This window comes from Ictidomys tridecemlineatus, chromosome 9 (genome assembly GCF_052094955.1).
Source record: "Ictidomys tridecemlineatus isolate mIctTri1 chromosome 9, mIctTri1.hap1, whole genome shotgun sequence".
Taxonomy (NCBI): Eukaryota; Metazoa; Chordata; class Mammalia; order Rodentia; family Sciuridae; genus Ictidomys; species Ictidomys tridecemlineatus.
The window spans coordinates 94,376,702-94,394,993 of NC_135485.1; the positions used below are offsets into that span (position 1 = coordinate 94,376,702).

The window sequence follows — 18,292 nt, forward strand, 5'->3', positions numbered from 1 at the left end:
GTGCAAACTGGACCCCACCAAAACCCACAAAACCCCACCAAAACTCACACTTCTCAACAATCCACAGAGACTCTATGAGGCAATTCTTTATACAGATAATTCTTGAGTACCAAATCTCACACATGGTGAGTACCCTCTATTTCAGAAACTCCCAGGGATCTGTTGAATTTAGAAGAGTGACAACCTTCTGGGCAGCAGGCATCATTAAACATAAATGGAAGCACCGAGCTATACCCAAAGTAAGGCTATAGCTCTTCCCTCAGGCTTTTCTTCTCCTGCGAGACTGAACAGCACTTTGCCAATTACTCCTGTCTGGGAACAATTCAAGTTGACAAGAACTTTTAGAGTGCTGACATTATCCTTGGACTACAGCATTCAAAATGCAGGGAGGCAGCACCCCCGAAAGTTACCCAGACTTAAATTCTTCCCTCTGATTTTGTATCTCTATAGGGTGCCAGAGAGTAATTGAGTTAAATGATCTGGGAAAAAAATATTTACTATATTACTAAGGATAACAACATAAAAATAGCTAAAACTTTGAATTAGGCATCATTAGCTTACTTTATGACTAGATCCAAAGTAGGAGATATAAGTGTACAGTGCATTGGCAATCTTACAAAATCAAACTGTCTGAACTATAGAGCCAATTTTCAAATTGGCTTTTAGTCTCTTGGGGGAAAAAAAAACAACAATATTCACTTTAGTGTTCTAAATAAATTCTGCTAAAAATAATCATTTCATATTTTGGAATTTTTACCACCTGATTGTCATATATACAGTCACAGAAAGAAGTTGGACACACCTCCCAGAGTACCTGGAGTGACCTGAAATAACCACCCAGTGTTGGAATCACTCAGTCTTTTTTTTTTTTTTTTAATATTTTTAGTTGTAGATGGACACAATACATTTATTTTATTTATTTATTTTTAGTGGTGCTGAGGATCAAACCCAGTGACTCATGTGTGCTAGAAAAGCACGGTACCACTGAGCTACAACCCCTAGTCTCTGAAATCACTTAGTCTCAGAGATACCTGAAAGGCCAGAGACTGCACCAAGTGTTCTCCCAAGTTGCTTTTCCTTAGCCAATGGGAATATCAGAGATAAAGGGAAATGAGTATCTTTCCCCATACTTGCTTTACAGCAAACTTTTGGACAACAGTGTTTCTTATTATTCCAGTGATTCCTTGCATACTGTCTCCAATCTTCAGGGAAAACTCCTATTTTTTTAATTATGTAGGAAATAGTGATAAAAAGATTACTAAAATACTGTTGGGTATTACAAAAACTACCCTTTTCACCACCCACACAAAGAAAAATGTATGTATGCATTTATATTTGTACATTCAGAGAGCCAACTTGCTGTAGTCTTGAAGTGAACATTGACACTCTCAGCAATGAAAGAAACTATTATTATCTATAAATAAATGATGAAAAAATAAAACATTAGTGGAGTCTCTCAAGCAAATGCATAAAAAGAACAAAACATAGCTTAAAAATGTTTTCTCCTGACTCTCTTATTCTCCTAATATCCATGTACTGTGTATGTCACTACTTTCAAATTCTCCTGCAACTGCTGAGAAAAAACACAAGGGAACTTCCTACTGTAATGAAAATATTTTAGAGGGGTATGTCACACAAGTTAATGTATTTTCAAATTTATGAAAGTTTGCACAGAGGATGTATTATTTCTTTGCATGTAAATTTTATTAAAAATTAATTATATCCCATCTATGTATGATATATCAAAGTATATAAGTGCATTCTACTGTCATGTATAATTAATTAAAACAAATAAAAAATTAATAAAAAATAATTATAAACAAATATGGAACTCTCGTGGACAGGTCTACTTTTTGCAATGACACGGAATAATGATTTTAAAACTATTTTCTATGTATTTTGCTGGAACAAATGATCAAATGTATCAAACTCATAGCAGACAGGTTCCTCACTGTTAGAGAAGTCAGTTAAATATATATGGAAATGGGGAAGATGAGAATGTAAGCTTTGATGTTACATTAGAATTGTTGGTTTTAATAAGAACTTGTAGCATGTGTGCATCATATAAAATGTATATGGTGTGTTATAAAATACAAAGAAATAATACTTTAAATATATATTTTATATTTAAATAATAATAATATACATTATTTCACTTATTTCACGTGGTCTTCTGAGCTATGCTACAACTAGTAGCAAGCTGCACACCTAGCTAGCCAGATGCAAGAAACCATCACAAGAAACCTTGGCTCTTTGGAGGAAAAGCTAATTCTAAGGTTGGGGCTGGAAAAACAGAAAATGAGCCTGAAATATCCAGTTGCACCAGAAAATAAGGAAGGGGTGGTGGGTAGTTCAGTGGCAGAACACTTCCCTGGCATGTGTGAGGTCCTGAGTTTGATCCCTAGTACTGCAAATAAAAAATAAAATAAAAAATGTACATGAAGACATAAAAAAGATGAAGAGGGGCTGGGGCTGTAGCTCAGTGGCAGAATACTTGCTTCACATTTGTTCTATCCTTAGCACCACATTAAAATAAAGGTATTTTAAAAAACCATTCAAGAGTCAAATTGAGGGGTCCTGAGTAGCCAAATCTAGGACACTTTCAGCACCTCAATAAATAATGATAATAAATGATTGGCCATTTAATTAATAATCTGTAAATTGATACTGGCGCTCAGTACTTTAAAGTTTGGAAATGCATCTGGGCGTGGTAGCGCACACCTATAATCCTAGCGCCTCAGGAGGCTGAGGCAGGAGAATTGTGAGCTCAAAGCCAGCCTCAGCAAAAGCAAGGTGCTAAGCAACTCAATGAGACCCTGTCTCTAAATAAAAAATACAAAATATGGCTGGGGATGTGGCTCAGAGGACAAGTGCCCCTGAGTTCAATCCCTGGTACAAAAAAAAAAAAAATTGGAAATGCAGATTAGGAAAAAGGCACCTATTTTTCAAAGGGTGTTGGCTGTCAGGTAAACTTCATCTAACTGTATAGTTTCCAATAAGCTGTTTCAGTACCACACATCAAACATAAAAGCCGGAGCAACAAGACCAAAAAAAAAAAAAAAAATCTGGAGTAAGCAAAGGATAAGGAGGCAGAATGAAACCACTCATTAATATCTTCAGAGCTAAGACATGGCCTCTATAAAGCAAGAACAAGATTTTTAAAATTTGTGTGTGTGTATAAAATACCGTTTTTTTCTTTTGGGGTGGAGTCTTGCTATGTTGCCCCAGTCTGGTCTTGAATCCTGGGCTGAAATACTCCTCCTTCCTCCATCTCTGAGCAGCTGGGATCACAGGTACACATCACTGCTCCAGGCCTGTGGTTCCCCACTGCCTTCTCAAGCAGGGAAGTCAAAAAATACAAGAGTTTTTGGAAATTAAAGAATTAAATAGCAGAAAGGAGAACTTCAAACAAACATTTAAGAGACTGGGTTAAGAAACTCTTCCAGAAAGTAGAAGGAAAAAACCAAGATACAAATTTAAGAGAAAAAAGATTAGGACAATAGAAAAGAAAGAAGATGAGCCCTGGAGATCCACTATCCAAATAAAGGGGGTTCTAATAAGCTCAATTACAGAAAAAAAGAATGGAGAAAATTATCAATTCAACAAAAAAACAGAATTCTCCCACAACTGCCAAGATATGTTTCTAAACTAAAAGGCCCAACCTAGGCCAGCAAAATTATGGAGACAACACGCACAAGTTGCATCTTTAAAAACTTTCTGACCACCATGAGTGGCCTCATACTAAGGATCAAAAATCAGAAAGGCACTGGCTTTAATAATAACAAGGAAGCTGAACTATAATGGAGGAATGCCTCCACAATGCTGAGGAAAAGGCTCTCCCATCTCAAGTTGAGCATGCAGCCAAACTACACTCTGAGAAGTCTTCAGCACTTGCTCACACCCTCTCCACTGGAAGACATGCTTTGCCAGTTTAAATGGTTTAGCCAAGAAAGCTGTCTGGCATCGGAACCCAACATGACAAAAGATGATGGTGAAGGGGGACAGCAAAGTGGCAGCTGAGCAGTGGATAGGAGGCAAGTCAGAGGCTCCAAGAAAAATTCTTAGTTGAACTAATGATGAACTCTTAGAATTTCTGATGAGTTTCAATGTACTTAAAGGAATTTATATAGCTGAAAGAATGCTTGAGATTGAATTACTGAGAAGTATGAAGAAAACTAAGCACACTAGGATATGCTGTGCACCCATATCAGCAATTTCTTTCTCCAGACAAGACTTACAGTGTACAGAAAAGAAAGGTAATCATTGTTTTCTGTTGCTCACCAGTGAATAGCATTTACATAGTCAAGTCCAAGTAAAGCCTGAACACTGAGCTAAGCTTTTAACACTTTAAAGAGAAAAAGGAGACTAGGCTCATGCAGAAGTGAAGATAGACAAGTCCTTATCTTCCACAGAAGTTAAGAGAAAACATCTAAAACTGAAATATCAAGTCATAACAAGGGACACACATCATTTAGAGCCATGAAGGTAAACAAAACTTATTAGCTAAGAATAGTAAGTACTTTCTTCTAGGAAGTATATGGAGGCCTACTATTTTTCATAGTAATTTGGACACATACTTTAGTGCTGAGGATTGAATCCTGGGACACTTTTAACCACTAAGCCACATCCTTAGCCCTTTTTATTTATTTGAGACAAGGTCTTGCTAAGTTGTTTGTTGCCTTGTTAAGTTGCTGAGATAGGCCTCACAGTTGTGATTCTTCTGCCTCATCCTCCCAAGTCACTGGAATTACAAGCATGTACCACCATGTCTGACTTGTATACCTCTTTGACTCAGCATATATGCAATGTGAATCCAATAAAATCAACACTAAATTTTTAAATACTTTTGTTTTCCAGTACTGGAGATTGGATCCAGGGCTTTGCACATGCTAGAAAAGTACTCTTCTACCACTGAGCTATATCTGTAGCTCAAACCTAAATATTTTTTTAGAACTTTTTTCCTTTACAGGGGTATTCTAATAAAAATGAAACTCAATTTCAAAATCCCATAAAACAGCTAGATAAGATATGGAAATTGCATTAGATGTAGTTTTCACTTGTTCTAATCAATAATATTTTTAAACTGTAGTATAAAAGACTTAAATTATAAGCAAACAAAAGTAAAAGGAAGTCAATTATACAGTAACAACAAATGAAAGCACCTTACTGTTCATTAGACACTTTCAGTGTACCTCAATTTTTCAACATCTTTGAAGGGTTTTTTATATTTTTTAATTTTTTATTTTTAGGTGGACACAGTATCTTTATTTTATTTTTTATGTGGTGTTGAGGATCAAACGCAGTGCCTCACGTGTGCTAGGCGATCGCTCTGCCACTGAGCCACAACCCCAGTCCCTTATTTTTATTTTTTTAATAGGTAAAGAAACTGAGGATTAGAGAGTTATAACTTACTGTTAGAATTAAAACTAAAGACAATGATATTCTTAGCATAATTCTAATAGCCTCCCAAAAGAAAATTATTTTTTAAGAATATACTCTCCTCACAAAGTGATAATAATAAAAAAACCAGATAATCTGTATGAATTACTCTTAATGGAGTATTTCTCCTTAGTTACAGAAAGAAAGAAAGAGAGAAAGAAAGAAAGAAAGAAAGAAAGAGAGAAAGAAAGAAAGAAAGAAAGAAAGAAAGAAAGAAAGAAAGAAAGAAAGAAAGAGAAAGAGAGAAAGAAAGAAAAGGGAGCTATGGGACAAAATGGTTAATGGTAATTTTTTGGATACATTTTAATTAGAGGGAAGAAACAAAAAGGCTCCTAACAGCTTACCTAAGAAATGATAAGGCAGATTTTTTAAAAAAAAAATTTTCCCATACTGGATATTGAACTCAGGGGCACTCGACCATGGAGCCACATCCTCAGCCCTATTTTGTATTTTATTTAGAGACAGGGTCTCACTTAGTTGCTTAGTGATTTACTTTTGCTGAGGCTGGCTTTGAACTTGCAATCCTTCTGCCTCAGCCTCCCATGCCACTGGGATTACAGGTGTGCACCACCAAGCCCGGCAATAAAGCAGTGTTATAAAGGCCATATCTGAGAAACAAGTGGAAGGATTCCTCCGCAGATGGACAGGAGTCAGGTGATTAGTAATATGCACTGAGCCCCTGCTCTGTGCAGGCCCTGTGCCAGACACTGGGGATACAAAAGTAAGCAGGATATAAACCCCGCCCTCATAGATCTTAATGATCAGAAGGTCCAAGAGATAAAAGCATCACATCATGTACAACCATAAGAACGGAAGTTATACTCCATATATGTATGTCAAATATATTCTACTGTCATGTATAATAAGAAAAAAAATTAAATAAGTTATAGTTCAAAAAATTCCTTTTGAAAAAAAAAAGAAATATGCTAGGTACAGCAAGCTGCAATTAAACCTCACCTAGGAATTCATGGGAACAACACCAGTGAAGAGACTCAATTTAATAAAACAGTTGGTATTCAGGGCACAGTGATGCACACCTGTAATCCCAGCAGTTTGGGAAGCTAAGGCAGGAAGATAAGTTCAAAAGGCCAGCCTCAGCAACTTGGTGAGACCTTGTCTCAAAATTAAAAATAAAAAAGACTGGGATATAACAGTGGTAGGATGTCCTTGGGTTCAATCCCAGTATCATAAATAAATACATAAGTAAGTAAAAACAGTCCATAGCTGTACCTCAGTTTGCAATCATAATTCAGAAGGTGACTAACATGCAAGTTATTTGTAGGATTCTTCTCAATCGTTGCTAAACCTAAAAGCTTTCTCTACTGCTTTAAAGTAATGCAAGTGGGACGTGAGCCGAGGTATCTGGCACAGGATACAGATTTATAGAGAGGGAGAACATTTACTATGCCCAAACACCTGCTGGGTTAGGGTGATCAAGTATTTTTCTGCAGACTTCCTTGAAAATTATTGCTGGGGGTGGGGAGCAAAGGCCACAGTGCAGTTAAGGAGCTAAACCAGCTCTGCTCTGCCCTCTGGCAAAGACAGTTCTTTGGAAACATTCACAATACTCATTCACACAAGGAGGAACACCTAGGGCAGACATAATAACCTTCATCTTGAAGTAAAAGAAGAAGACAAAGACCTTATACTTCAGGTTCTATCTTCCAAAGAAATTTAGAGCACATCAGTAGTTATCCTTTGAGGACTATCAGAAGAACGCCAACATGCTTACACAACTGCAAGAAGCACAATGTATTCATGTTAAAAAAAGACTGGCGTTTGAGTCCTGGGAATGTCATTGGGTCTGTTACTCTAATGACAACACATTGCTTTTTTTTTTTTTTTCACATAAGCAATTTTACCATCAATCAATGGTTTTCAAAGCAAGTTCCAAGAAATCTGCAGAGGGGACCTAAACCTGGTAGGGATTTCCAGAGGAAAAGCTAGACAGACCAGAGTCTGGAACCCCAACACCATTTATCACGGGTGCCTACTTTATGCTTTATGTTGTGGGTTTCATCCTAAAACACACCTTGAAATCAAGATTCTACTACTTAAACCTAAAAATTTTGCCTGATGGTTTATCACAATAAAAAAGTGGGGAACAAATTGGTAACTACAAATAATTATAAAATGTAGTGTTATAAGTCACTTTGCAAAAAGAACAAACATAGCTGGGCATGATGGTCCACACCTATAAATCCTAGATCCTCTGGAGGCTGAGGCAGAAAGATAAAAAATTCCACACCACCCCTGGCAGCTTAGTGAGACTCTGTCAACTTAGTGAGACCTTGTCTCAAAATATAAAGTAAAGGGCTGGGATGTAGCTCAGTGGTAAAGCTCCCCTGTATTCAATCCCTAGTACAAAAAAAAAAAAAAAGAACAAATGTAGAAAGGAAGAAATTTCTCAACCAAATCAGAATATTAAATGTGAAATTCCAAGAAAGAAAAGTATCTAGATCAAGAGAGTCTTCTAATTTGATTATCTGAACCAGTTCAGAGTATAGGTTGATAATATCTAATTTGAAAAACCCCAATGCTCCAAAATGCAAAATTATTTGAACATTCATGTTGATTTTTCAGATTTTGGGGTTTGGGGATTAATCAGGCTCAAATGGCAAAAACTGCACAAATATTCCAAAATTCAAAACCTCAAATCTGAAACACTTTTTGCCCTAGGCATTTCAGTTAAGGAATGTCCAATCCATATCATCTTTTAGAAAACATAAATTTACTCAAGAATTTAAAGAATTTTATAGGAGAGCCTGAAATGTAATTGAAAACTATTATCTAAACAATATTACAGCTGCATTATGAAATATTATATAACCATGAAAATTATGTTTTGTAGATGTTTCACAAATATGTTAATAACCACACATACCTTTAAAACTTTATAATGGGGCTGCAGTTGTAGCTCGGTGATAGAGTGCTTGCCTAGCACATGGGTTCAATCCTTAGCACCCCATAAAAATAAACAAAATAAGGGCATGCTGTCTATCTACAACTACAAAGAAAATTTAACAACTTTATGATATAACTGGTATAATAGGTTTAATATAAAATTTATCAATTTTATAGTTCATAAAGATTGTACTTTTCTATACATTCTTCTAGTAGTTCTACGTTTTCATATTGAGTTCTTAAATCCATGTGAAATTTTGTGAATGTATGAAAGGAATTTACACTTCTCTATTTCTCCAAATGCACAATCAATTATCCCCAAACCATTGACTCCGTAATCTACCCTTTTCTTACTGATCTGAAATTTCACTTTTATAATATACTACATTCCCATTTATACATAGCTTGTTTCATCCAATTCCTGATGCATCTAGATATTCCTAGATCAATGCTATACTTTTTTAATTGTGTTTGCCTCAGATAACAACTGTAAGAGCAAGTTGCTTCTAACATTGTTCCTTTTTCAAAAACTTCTGTTCTATTTCTTTCCTGATAAATTAGATAATGAAAAATCCTGTTGCAATGACTTTGCAGGTTTGATTATCAATTTTTTTTTAAAAAAAGAGGAAATGTTTATTTGGGCTCAGCGTTTCAGAGGTCTCAGTCCATAGCTAACTCCTTAGCTTTGGGCACAAGATGAGGCAGACCAAATAGACAGAAGGGAAATGAGGAAAGTAGCTTAGGATATTGCAACCAAGAATTGGATAGGGAGTGCGCTCCCCTCACCAGGGACAAAATATAGACCCCAAAGGCATGCCCCCAATGACCTACCTTCTCCAGACATACCCTACTCTGCCTACAGTTACCATCTGGTTAATCGATATCAGTAAATCAAGCCATTAATTAGGTTACAACTCTCATAATCTAATCATTTTATTTCTGAATATTCTTGCACTGTCTCACTCATAAGATTTTGGGGGGCACTGCATATCCATACCTTAACATTTCATCCCTGGCCCCAAAAGTTTATGACCATTTCCTAATGCAAATACATTTACTTCATTTCCGAGAATCCCATAGTCTTAAAAGTTGTAGCATTGACAAAAGTCAAATACAAAGTCTCCTGTGAGACACAAGACAAACTCCCACTGTGAGCCCCTGTAAAAATAAAAAATAAGTTACATATATTCAATATATAATGGCCCAGAGTAAATATTTCTATTCCACAAGGGAGAAACAGGGATAGAAAGAAGGGATGGAACCAAAGCAAGATCAAAATTCAGCTAGGCAAACAAGTTCTGCAGTTCCACATCCAGCATCTGGGCCATTTGGTATTGTGATGTGTTGAGAGTCACAGCCCAAGGGGCCCCAGCAAACTTCCAGCTGCCGGATGATGATTGGCTCACAGCGGCCCCAGCAACATCTAGCTGATTGGCTCCTCTGCGGTGATGCTCATTGGGCTGTTTCCCTGCCCTTTCAGACCACGGAGCTGCTCATTGGGGGACTTTTTTGGCTCTGCCCACGTGACCCAGCCAATCTGCCTCAAGAACAGGAGGATTGTGGGAGGTGGGGAGGCTTATGGTGGGGAGAGAGGCATGTCGGAAGCCGGTGGTGGCAGTTGGGCTCTGAGGGTTTTTCCTGAGGAGCTGTTTTGTTGTGCCCAGCCAGGCTGCGGCAGTGATGCTCTCTTCAAAGGGCTTATTTACCTCTGCGCTTATGGCCTTGCTAGTTGTTGCCCACATGGCCTCCCTCTTGGCTTGTATCTGCTTGATTCCTGCAGCTTTCCTCAGCAGATGTTCCAGGTTACCAGCGTCTTTTACTCTGGGGAAGGGGTTTCTCAACTGTAGCTTTGGCTTCCTTCTCAGATCTTCATGCATCACTCTATTAGGGCAGGCTGCAGGGACTCCAACCCTGCTACATTGTGCCTGTAAAATCTTGGAGGAAACCTCCATGACCCACTACCTTTAGCATCCTGTCTTCCTACAGAACCAATATCATGTGGTTGCCACCAAGGTCTTTTATCATCTTAAGCAACAGCCAACCCTCTTGAACAATGTTTGTAGCAGCATCTGAATTCCTGGGCAGTTGAACATGGTGGAAAAACTTCCTGGGACCCTCTGTGCAAGCAGGATGCCCCATGGCCTCTTCTCAAAGGAATTTTTACTTGTAAACCCTTGAGTCTGAGATGAGTATTGACTTGCCAACTGCTGAGAGGTCCTCAAGCCAGCTTTACTATTGTTTCTGGCTAAAGTACTTAGCATGTTTTTAGTGGCTATAATCTATTTAACAACCATAGTTTCCTTAGCCCCAGTTTTACTTGCAATTTACTGGCCAAACTTCAAGTTTTTCATATATTTATTCTTTGCTTTCTGTTGTTGATTATCACAGTAAACTTGGCTAAAAGCTGCCAGTAATATTCACCCACCATGTAAATGCTGTGCTGCCTTGAAATTTCCTCCACCAAATTAGTCCATCATCTTTCAATTCAACCATACAGAAAGTCTCAGGACATGAACAAAATGTAGACAACTTCTTTGCCAGAATATAAAATGAATGGCCTTGAGTTCAATTTCCAATAGTCCTCCTTTTCTTCTGAAACTTCATTGGCCTAGTCTTTACTGTCCACAGTCCTATCAGCATTCTGGTCTTCCCATCAGAATCACCCATTGAGCTCCATTTACAATATTCTAAAGCTTTTCCAGCTTGCACCTCTAAACTTTTCAAAAATTCCTCTACCCACAAAGCAGCCCCAAAGGTTTCTAAACCACGTGGGGTCAGAGTAGTCACAGCAGTGACCCCATTTCTCAGTATCACTTTCTGTTTCAGTCAGCTTTTTGTGTTTCTGTGACCAAAAGACTTGACCAAAAAAAAAAAAAAAACTTGGAGAAGGAAAAGTTTATTTGGTGCTCACATTTTCAGAGGTCTTAATCCATAGCTGGCTGACTCCATAGCTCGGGGCTCCAGATGAGGCAGAATATCATGGTGGAAAAGCATGGTAGAAGAAGAAAGTAGCTCAGGAAAACAAGAAAGCAAAGAATTCATTCTTCATATCCTACTCAATCCCAACAAAAAGCTTGAGTTACAAAACTTGTAGACAACTATTTAAAGCAGGAGTTAAGGTAGGCGCAGTAGCACACATCTGTAATCCCAGCTACTTGGGAGGCTAAGGCAGGAGGGTTGCATGTTCAAGGCCAGACTCAGCAACTTAGTGAGGCCCTAAGCAACCTACCTAGACCCTGTCTTGAAATGAAAAACAAAAAGGGCTGGAGATGTAGCTCACTTGTAAAGTGCCTTTGGGTTCAATCCCCAGTACCTAATAAATAAACAGAAACAGGGTTAAAATGCAAAGTCTAGGAACTAGTGGAGTGGGTGGTTGAAAGCTCTCCTAGTGACACAGTCCCAGGTGCTTGTCTTCTTGACAGCCATGACAGTAAGGCCAAATGACTTACTTCACACTTACAAGCCAACAGAAAGATGTTAATGTGTAAGGAGAGAGATTTGTGTCTGTACTGAAACTGACAAATGTAGCCCTTCATAAGAGATAAAAATAGCAGAGGACTCTTCCATGGGAATGGGATCATGGCTGTGTCCAATACCAAACTTTTCCAAAAGCTCATGGTTTTAGCTGAAGAATACAAACATTAAAGTCTCCACAGAAAACACAGAAGTGTCTGTTTGGTTGACACAAAGTAAAATGCACTGACTTTAGTGACAGACATGGTGCTCTTTCTCACTGAAGTCAAAGAAGCTTCTCAGATGCTGCCCAAGGAAATAGTTACCTGCCAATACACATCATCATAGCAAAAAGAGAGACAGTTACAGGTTGCAAAATTTCATCCTGACCTCCATGTGTCATCTTTTAACAGAAATATTTTTAAATATGAGAAACAGTTGATACCTTTAATGTATATATATTTGCCAGTTAACCTGCCATTAATTCTACCTTGCCCTTCTGTTAAGACACTAAAATCAAGAGGCCATCAAGAGTTTGTAATTCAACTTCTACAGCTGAAAAGGTAAAGCTCCTGCTGAACTAAGCAATTAAAATTAGCTCCTTAAACAAATGAACATTTTTAGATCTGTTCATTAGATACCAGATGCAGCTCTAAGGTTTCTGTACTTTAGCTCATATTATAGCCATTAACCACTTGGGATTTTGCTTCTAATTATTTCAAATCAAATAAAATATCTAACAAGTTTTTTATTTTCTTCTGTGAGAATTTTTTCAGTACAATCAAGGCAGCAAAGTCACCACTTAGGAAACATTAAAAGGTATTTTTGAGTTTAATTTTCTATAAAGCTTCTAGCAGAAGCTTGTATCTGTTTTTATATGGGCCCATTTCTTAGAAAAGGTTAAGCTTTTGATCACAGTAACTATGCAACCCTTCCACAGTGTTATAAAGGAGTCATTTAAAGGATATTTCTCATTTTAAATTTTTTTCTTTGCAGTGCTATGATTTGAACCCAGGACTTCACACATGCTGGGCAAGTATTCTATCACTGTGATATACTCACAGCCCTAGAATCTTGAAATAATGTTCTTGGGCCTCAGGGTATAGCTCAATGGTACAGCATATGCTTAGCATGTGTGAGGCCCTGGGATGGAGACCCAGCACCCTGCTGCCAAAAATAAATCATTTCCCATTAACTTTTATTTCAAACTTGTTGTAAAAGTAACTTTTGAAAAAGCTTTATGTTACTTTATAGAGATTTGTTACTTTATAGAGGTTTTTCCCTCTCATTTTCACTTAGGCTTTAAGTGTCATTTTTATCTTGATCCATTCTCTGAATAAACTCAAAGTTGACTGTAGTACACAAATTTTTTGGTTTTTGATTTTCTTGTTTGTTTGTTCTGTTTTGTTTGGTACTGGAGATTGAACCCAGGGTCGCTTTACCACTGACTTATGACCAAGTCCTATTTTTTAGTATTTTTTATTTTGAGACAGTGTTGTCCAAATTATTGAGGGTCCCGCTAAATTGACCAGGCTGGCCTCAAATTTGTGATCCTTCTGCCTTAGCCTCCCAAGTTGCTGGGATTACAGGTGTGCACCACTGTGCCTGGCTACACAAATCTTTCCTATGTGGCAGGGAGTAGAAATTTTACACTCTTATAGGGGGTTTAGTAAATTCAGAACTCTGTTCTCCTTCTTCAAATACATTAATCATCATTTGCCAGAAAAAATATCATAAATTTACCTATCCACAATGCAAATGCCACCTCTTCCATGAAGCACCCTTGAGCAAGTGCAGAACCTGAACAATGCTATGTGGTGGTCCTGATTTGCTTGAAATGTTGGGTTTAATCAGAGTTTCAAATAAATATGCTGGGGAAGAAATCCAATCCACACACTTTGGATTTAAAATTCAAAACTATGAATTTTAAAATACAAAACAAAAATATCACATACAGTCCCTGACCTCAGAAAATGTTCAGTCTAAATGAATTAAAAAGTACAAATCACAGAAAAATCAGTGGTCTTCATAACATAATCAATGGCAATGAAAACAGTCAAATCAAGTTTTAGATGAAGAGTTATTAAGGAATACTGGAGGCTGGACTCTAATGGACAGGATCTGGATATGCAAACAGAAGGAAACTAGGATATGGAAATTCTGATACCTTCAACTAGATGTGTTTTCTAGTTATTTGTTTCATTCATTTTATCACCTAAGAATTAAGTAGATTGCCTTCATGGGATTAATCTTGGGTTTGCCCAAGTCTAGTTTATTGTGGAGCTTTATAAAAGAGAGGAGAAAAATGGGGCAATATAATTTTATTGCCAGTACAGAATTAATTATGAGAATCTGTATTTAAGCCCTGGCTCCACTACTTATTAATTATGTAAATGTTTTAGCATTCTTAGGTTTCAAATTTGCCCATCTATAAAAGATAAATAACTGTATGACAATGCCATGTAGCAATTACATGAGACTCTGAGTATAGTGAGTAATTTGTAATGCTACTCTTAACAAGTTATCACATTTTCATACATTGGTCAACCATTCAGATTTCAAGAACCACATTACTATAAATTAGTTCATGTGCATTTCAGGGAATAACTTCAAAATGTAAGATGCTGGACTATTTTCCTTGCAGCAGCGAGGGTGGGGGCTGATTGACTGAAAGGAGATAACATCTTGCTACAAATACAATACTAATCCCAATTATTTTGAAGTTCTTTGCCCAATATTCTGATTATTTAAAGTTGCACTTGACATCTGACTTTTTGAAGAATTAAAGTATTTTAATTAATTAAAGTTAATTAATTTCCTTTTCTGTAAAACCAATTGCTTCGTTATTGTTCTTTTAAACTATAAAAAGTAAGCTTATTTAAATTACTAAAATAGCTTTTAGAGTCATTTACACATCAGCTGCTTCAATTATTTATCCTGAAAGACATAAAATTACTGGGGTCAGTGAAATATTTAATAAAAATATTTCTCCATATAATATGCTTGTATAAAATAAGCCTTTTCCAAAACCCCTGTTTTATAGAGGATTCTCTATAAAATAAATCAGATTATCTGACTAGTTAGCAACAAATTAAAATAAAGGGTATAGATTTATGAATACTGACAGTCCTAATGGAAAGAAATTAGACTACTCTCTGCTACCAGTTGTGAGACCCTCAAAGAGTAAATGATAAAATTAGTGACTGCCTTTAATACTCTAAAAACAATCTTTTCATTAAAGGCCCGTGGCCAAAATAGGTAAGTCCAGAATTATAAGATTTTATAAAAATCAAAGAAGTTGAAAGGTTTGAGAAAGCTCATTTAGATGCAAAGTTACAAGTAAAATACTACAGCACTATAGAAATACATCTAACATTCTTTACTTGTGGTAAGTTTACTATCTTTTTGGCTTGAGGCACTCTTAATAAAATTTGTCATGTGAATAGTAAATCTTTAGATTTGTGTCAGAGTGTCACAAAATAACTTAGACTAAAAAAAAAATGGGCAAACAGAAAATTAAACCCTTCTTCAATAGCCCAGGATGGCTGGTTAACAAACTGTGTGCCAATTTCTGAAACCATATTGCTTATTAAAAAACAAACAAAAAAACTAAACTTCTGGTTAAGTCTAAAATAAACTGCTCTGAATTTGCATGCCCTTAACAGTCAAATGAACAAATATATTAAACCTCATGGTATACAGGCTTTACAAATCCTTGGGAGAATCAAGAATTTCATCTTGAAGGCTTTTTCTCTTCTGTTGTATTTTCCACAATTCCTCTCTTCTCTTTCCTCCTCCTCACCCTCCAAAAACAAAAGAGAAATACACACCCAGATGACTTCCCATTACTTTTGTTCCTACAAGCAGAAGCTGATTAGGAAACTCACACCTCAACAGTATAAAAGGAACCATAATGGGAAAGTCTGTGGTTATAATCAGAGAGCTGCCTTACTAATAACAAACACGAGAAATCTAAGTTAAAAAGCAGGGACTGTTCCTTGGAAAGGAGCCTAACTCCTCTCACTGGCACACTGCAGCAATAAAGACAGCCCAGAACCAAAACAGATCCTCTACAGGATGCATATAATTTATTCTCCTAAATACCCTTAACACAGCTCTCAATAGAAATAGAGAAATGATTTTCACAAGTCACGGATAATTAGGTTAAATAAATGATTCAGATGATCCATGAACTTCCTTTAAAAAGAAACCAGTTCTTTCAAAAAGTGCTCTGAATTTTGTCTCTGGATACAAAGTATTGAAAAATTCTCAGAACCCGAGACATGATTTTCTCTTCTTTCACCCATTAGAAGCAGATTCCCCTTTTCAGGGCATTTTCTGGTTGCACAGGCAGGACTAAGTAAGAAATTCATCTTCAGAGCCCATCCAGTTTGTCTGGGTCCATGTGATTGTAAGATCTGGGTGTGCTAGAGTTGGTGAACTTGACTTTGAAGAAATCTCTCACTTTTTCTTCAATTTCCTTTAAGCCTAGACTGGTTCCAAGTGTGTCCTCCTCCAATAGGACAGTCAGAACAATGGCTACATCTTTGAAGGTTGCATTTTCATAATCACAATATTTATAGAAGATCAAAGTAGAGTTTGCAGGCAGCAACTTGAAGCGGTGTACCAATGCGGCTTTCTGGCCATTTCTGAATCCACTGCTCAGCTGCCGATCTACCTCTAGTTTGACAACATCACTGTCTTGAGCAGCTTTGCCTGTCCCATCAATCCAGATGGCACGGGCACCATGGGAGGAAGAATAGGCATCCGAAATTTGTTCACTCAGACACTTAAGCACTTCTTGGGCATCTCGAGTAGCAGTGAGCAGCAAGACTGAAAGCTGATTCCAAGGATAGGAACTATTAAGATGTTTTTCCAGGAACATTTGGCTCCTTTTCCACAGGTTCTCATTTTGACCTTGGTACTTAGTCATAAGTTGTTGCATCTGGTTTTGGAATTCTTGAATAGCAGTGGTTCCTATCTCAGAAGTATGAAGGAACCAAAATCTCCCGAAGGTGAGAGTAACTAAAACAGCCACTACCCCCATTTCCTCTTGACAAAAGATTTGTTTGTTCAGTCATTTGTTGGCTGGCTGGATGTTGATGGAGAGTGGTTTCTAAACGCTGACTTCTGAACACTGTCATTTTGCATCCTAGTCCTCATTCTTACATTTTATTCAATACATTCCTGAGGATTTTTTTATATATCCTGAGCTCAGAACTGAAGATTGTTTTTCATAAGCTGTGAAGTTTTGACTTTGTGATAAATCTCCAAAGTGATTCTGAAGGTTGACCAGCTGATCTCCAGATTCAAAAGAATCCCTGGATCTGACCTTTATGGTAGTGACATCACTGTAAGAGCTATCTTGATCATCATCTTTGGTTTCTCCTTCTTTGAAGAACTGACCTTTTGCAGGACACTGGCCGTTTCTAATTCACTCATTTTAGTATTTCCGTTGGTTTTGTAAGCTGAATCAGATCTTGGGTTTCTTAGAGGGGGGCTACATAGGCTAATTACAGGATCTTCACTTGCCACTGCTGGAGCCTCTTGTGTTCTCCTGTCCATTTTCTTTGAGATTGTATGACTTTTAACGGTTTGGTAAGATGGTTCATCCTTTTCAGAGAACTGTGAGTCCTATAACCTTCTCCTGGTCATAATCGGTGACACTGGCTATAGCAGAAGCTGTTTTAAGTGCTGCTGCAGAAGGCAGGTAGCTCTTCATCTCTTTATCTTCTTGGCTTCCTGGGGTCGTGGCTGACTCTGCTGTGGAGACTGAAGGTCCAACTGCTTCTTTTGACAGAAAAAAAGAGTACATGTGGAACTTTACTCAGCAGTTTATTTAATTATCTGTTTCCTTGGAATCTCTAAAGTAAATTTTAAGAAATTTTATACTTTTATATCTTTAACATGAAACTAGTATGACTAGGTCATCTTTGTGGTATCTTTTAAAATTTAACTGCATAATTCTTATGGAATTCAAGCATTCATTTTCAAATGTGAATCAAGTTTTAGCAACATCTGAAGCTCTTCTTCAACTGAATCAACATAATCAAAACCTGAAGAGATAATGCTTTGTTTGCTTTCAAAGTAAGAGACATACCTCTACAACAAAGCAGACTAGCTATTGGGGGTTCGAGTCTTACAGGAGACAGGTGGGGTTTGGGCCTTGGTTGCTTCATCAGTTGATAGAAGTACAGCGGTAATACTGGCACTTCCTCCCAGGCAAGAGCTTTTGACAGTGTATGGCACATGCTGAATATGAGCTATCGTTATATATTATTATTAATGAAATGAAGGGGGTGCTGAATTCAATAGCTGGGAATATAATATGTATATATGGGCTTGCTCATTCATTAAGCAGTAAAGTCTTAGCCTGGATTCAGAATTTTACAATTTCAGTTCTAATAAATGTTATAATGTTAATGTTTAAAGGAACGATTAATAATTTCTAAGTATCTGGCTTGGCCCTTGACTCAGGGTTATGGCCCTAACTCCT

At 37.2% G+C, this 18,292-nt stretch overlaps 1 protein-coding gene and 1 pseudogene across 1 annotated transcript in view; both read right to left on the reverse strand.

The window, feature by feature from the left end:
• The window catches only part of Mcub (mitochondrial calcium uniporter dominant negative subunit beta), a 125,671-nt gene that overhangs the window by 89,050 nt on the left and 18,329 nt on the right, over nt 1–18,292 (reverse strand).
• Nucleotides 15,863–17,708, reverse strand: LOC101970261 (torsin-1A-interacting protein 1 pseudogene; annotated as a pseudogene).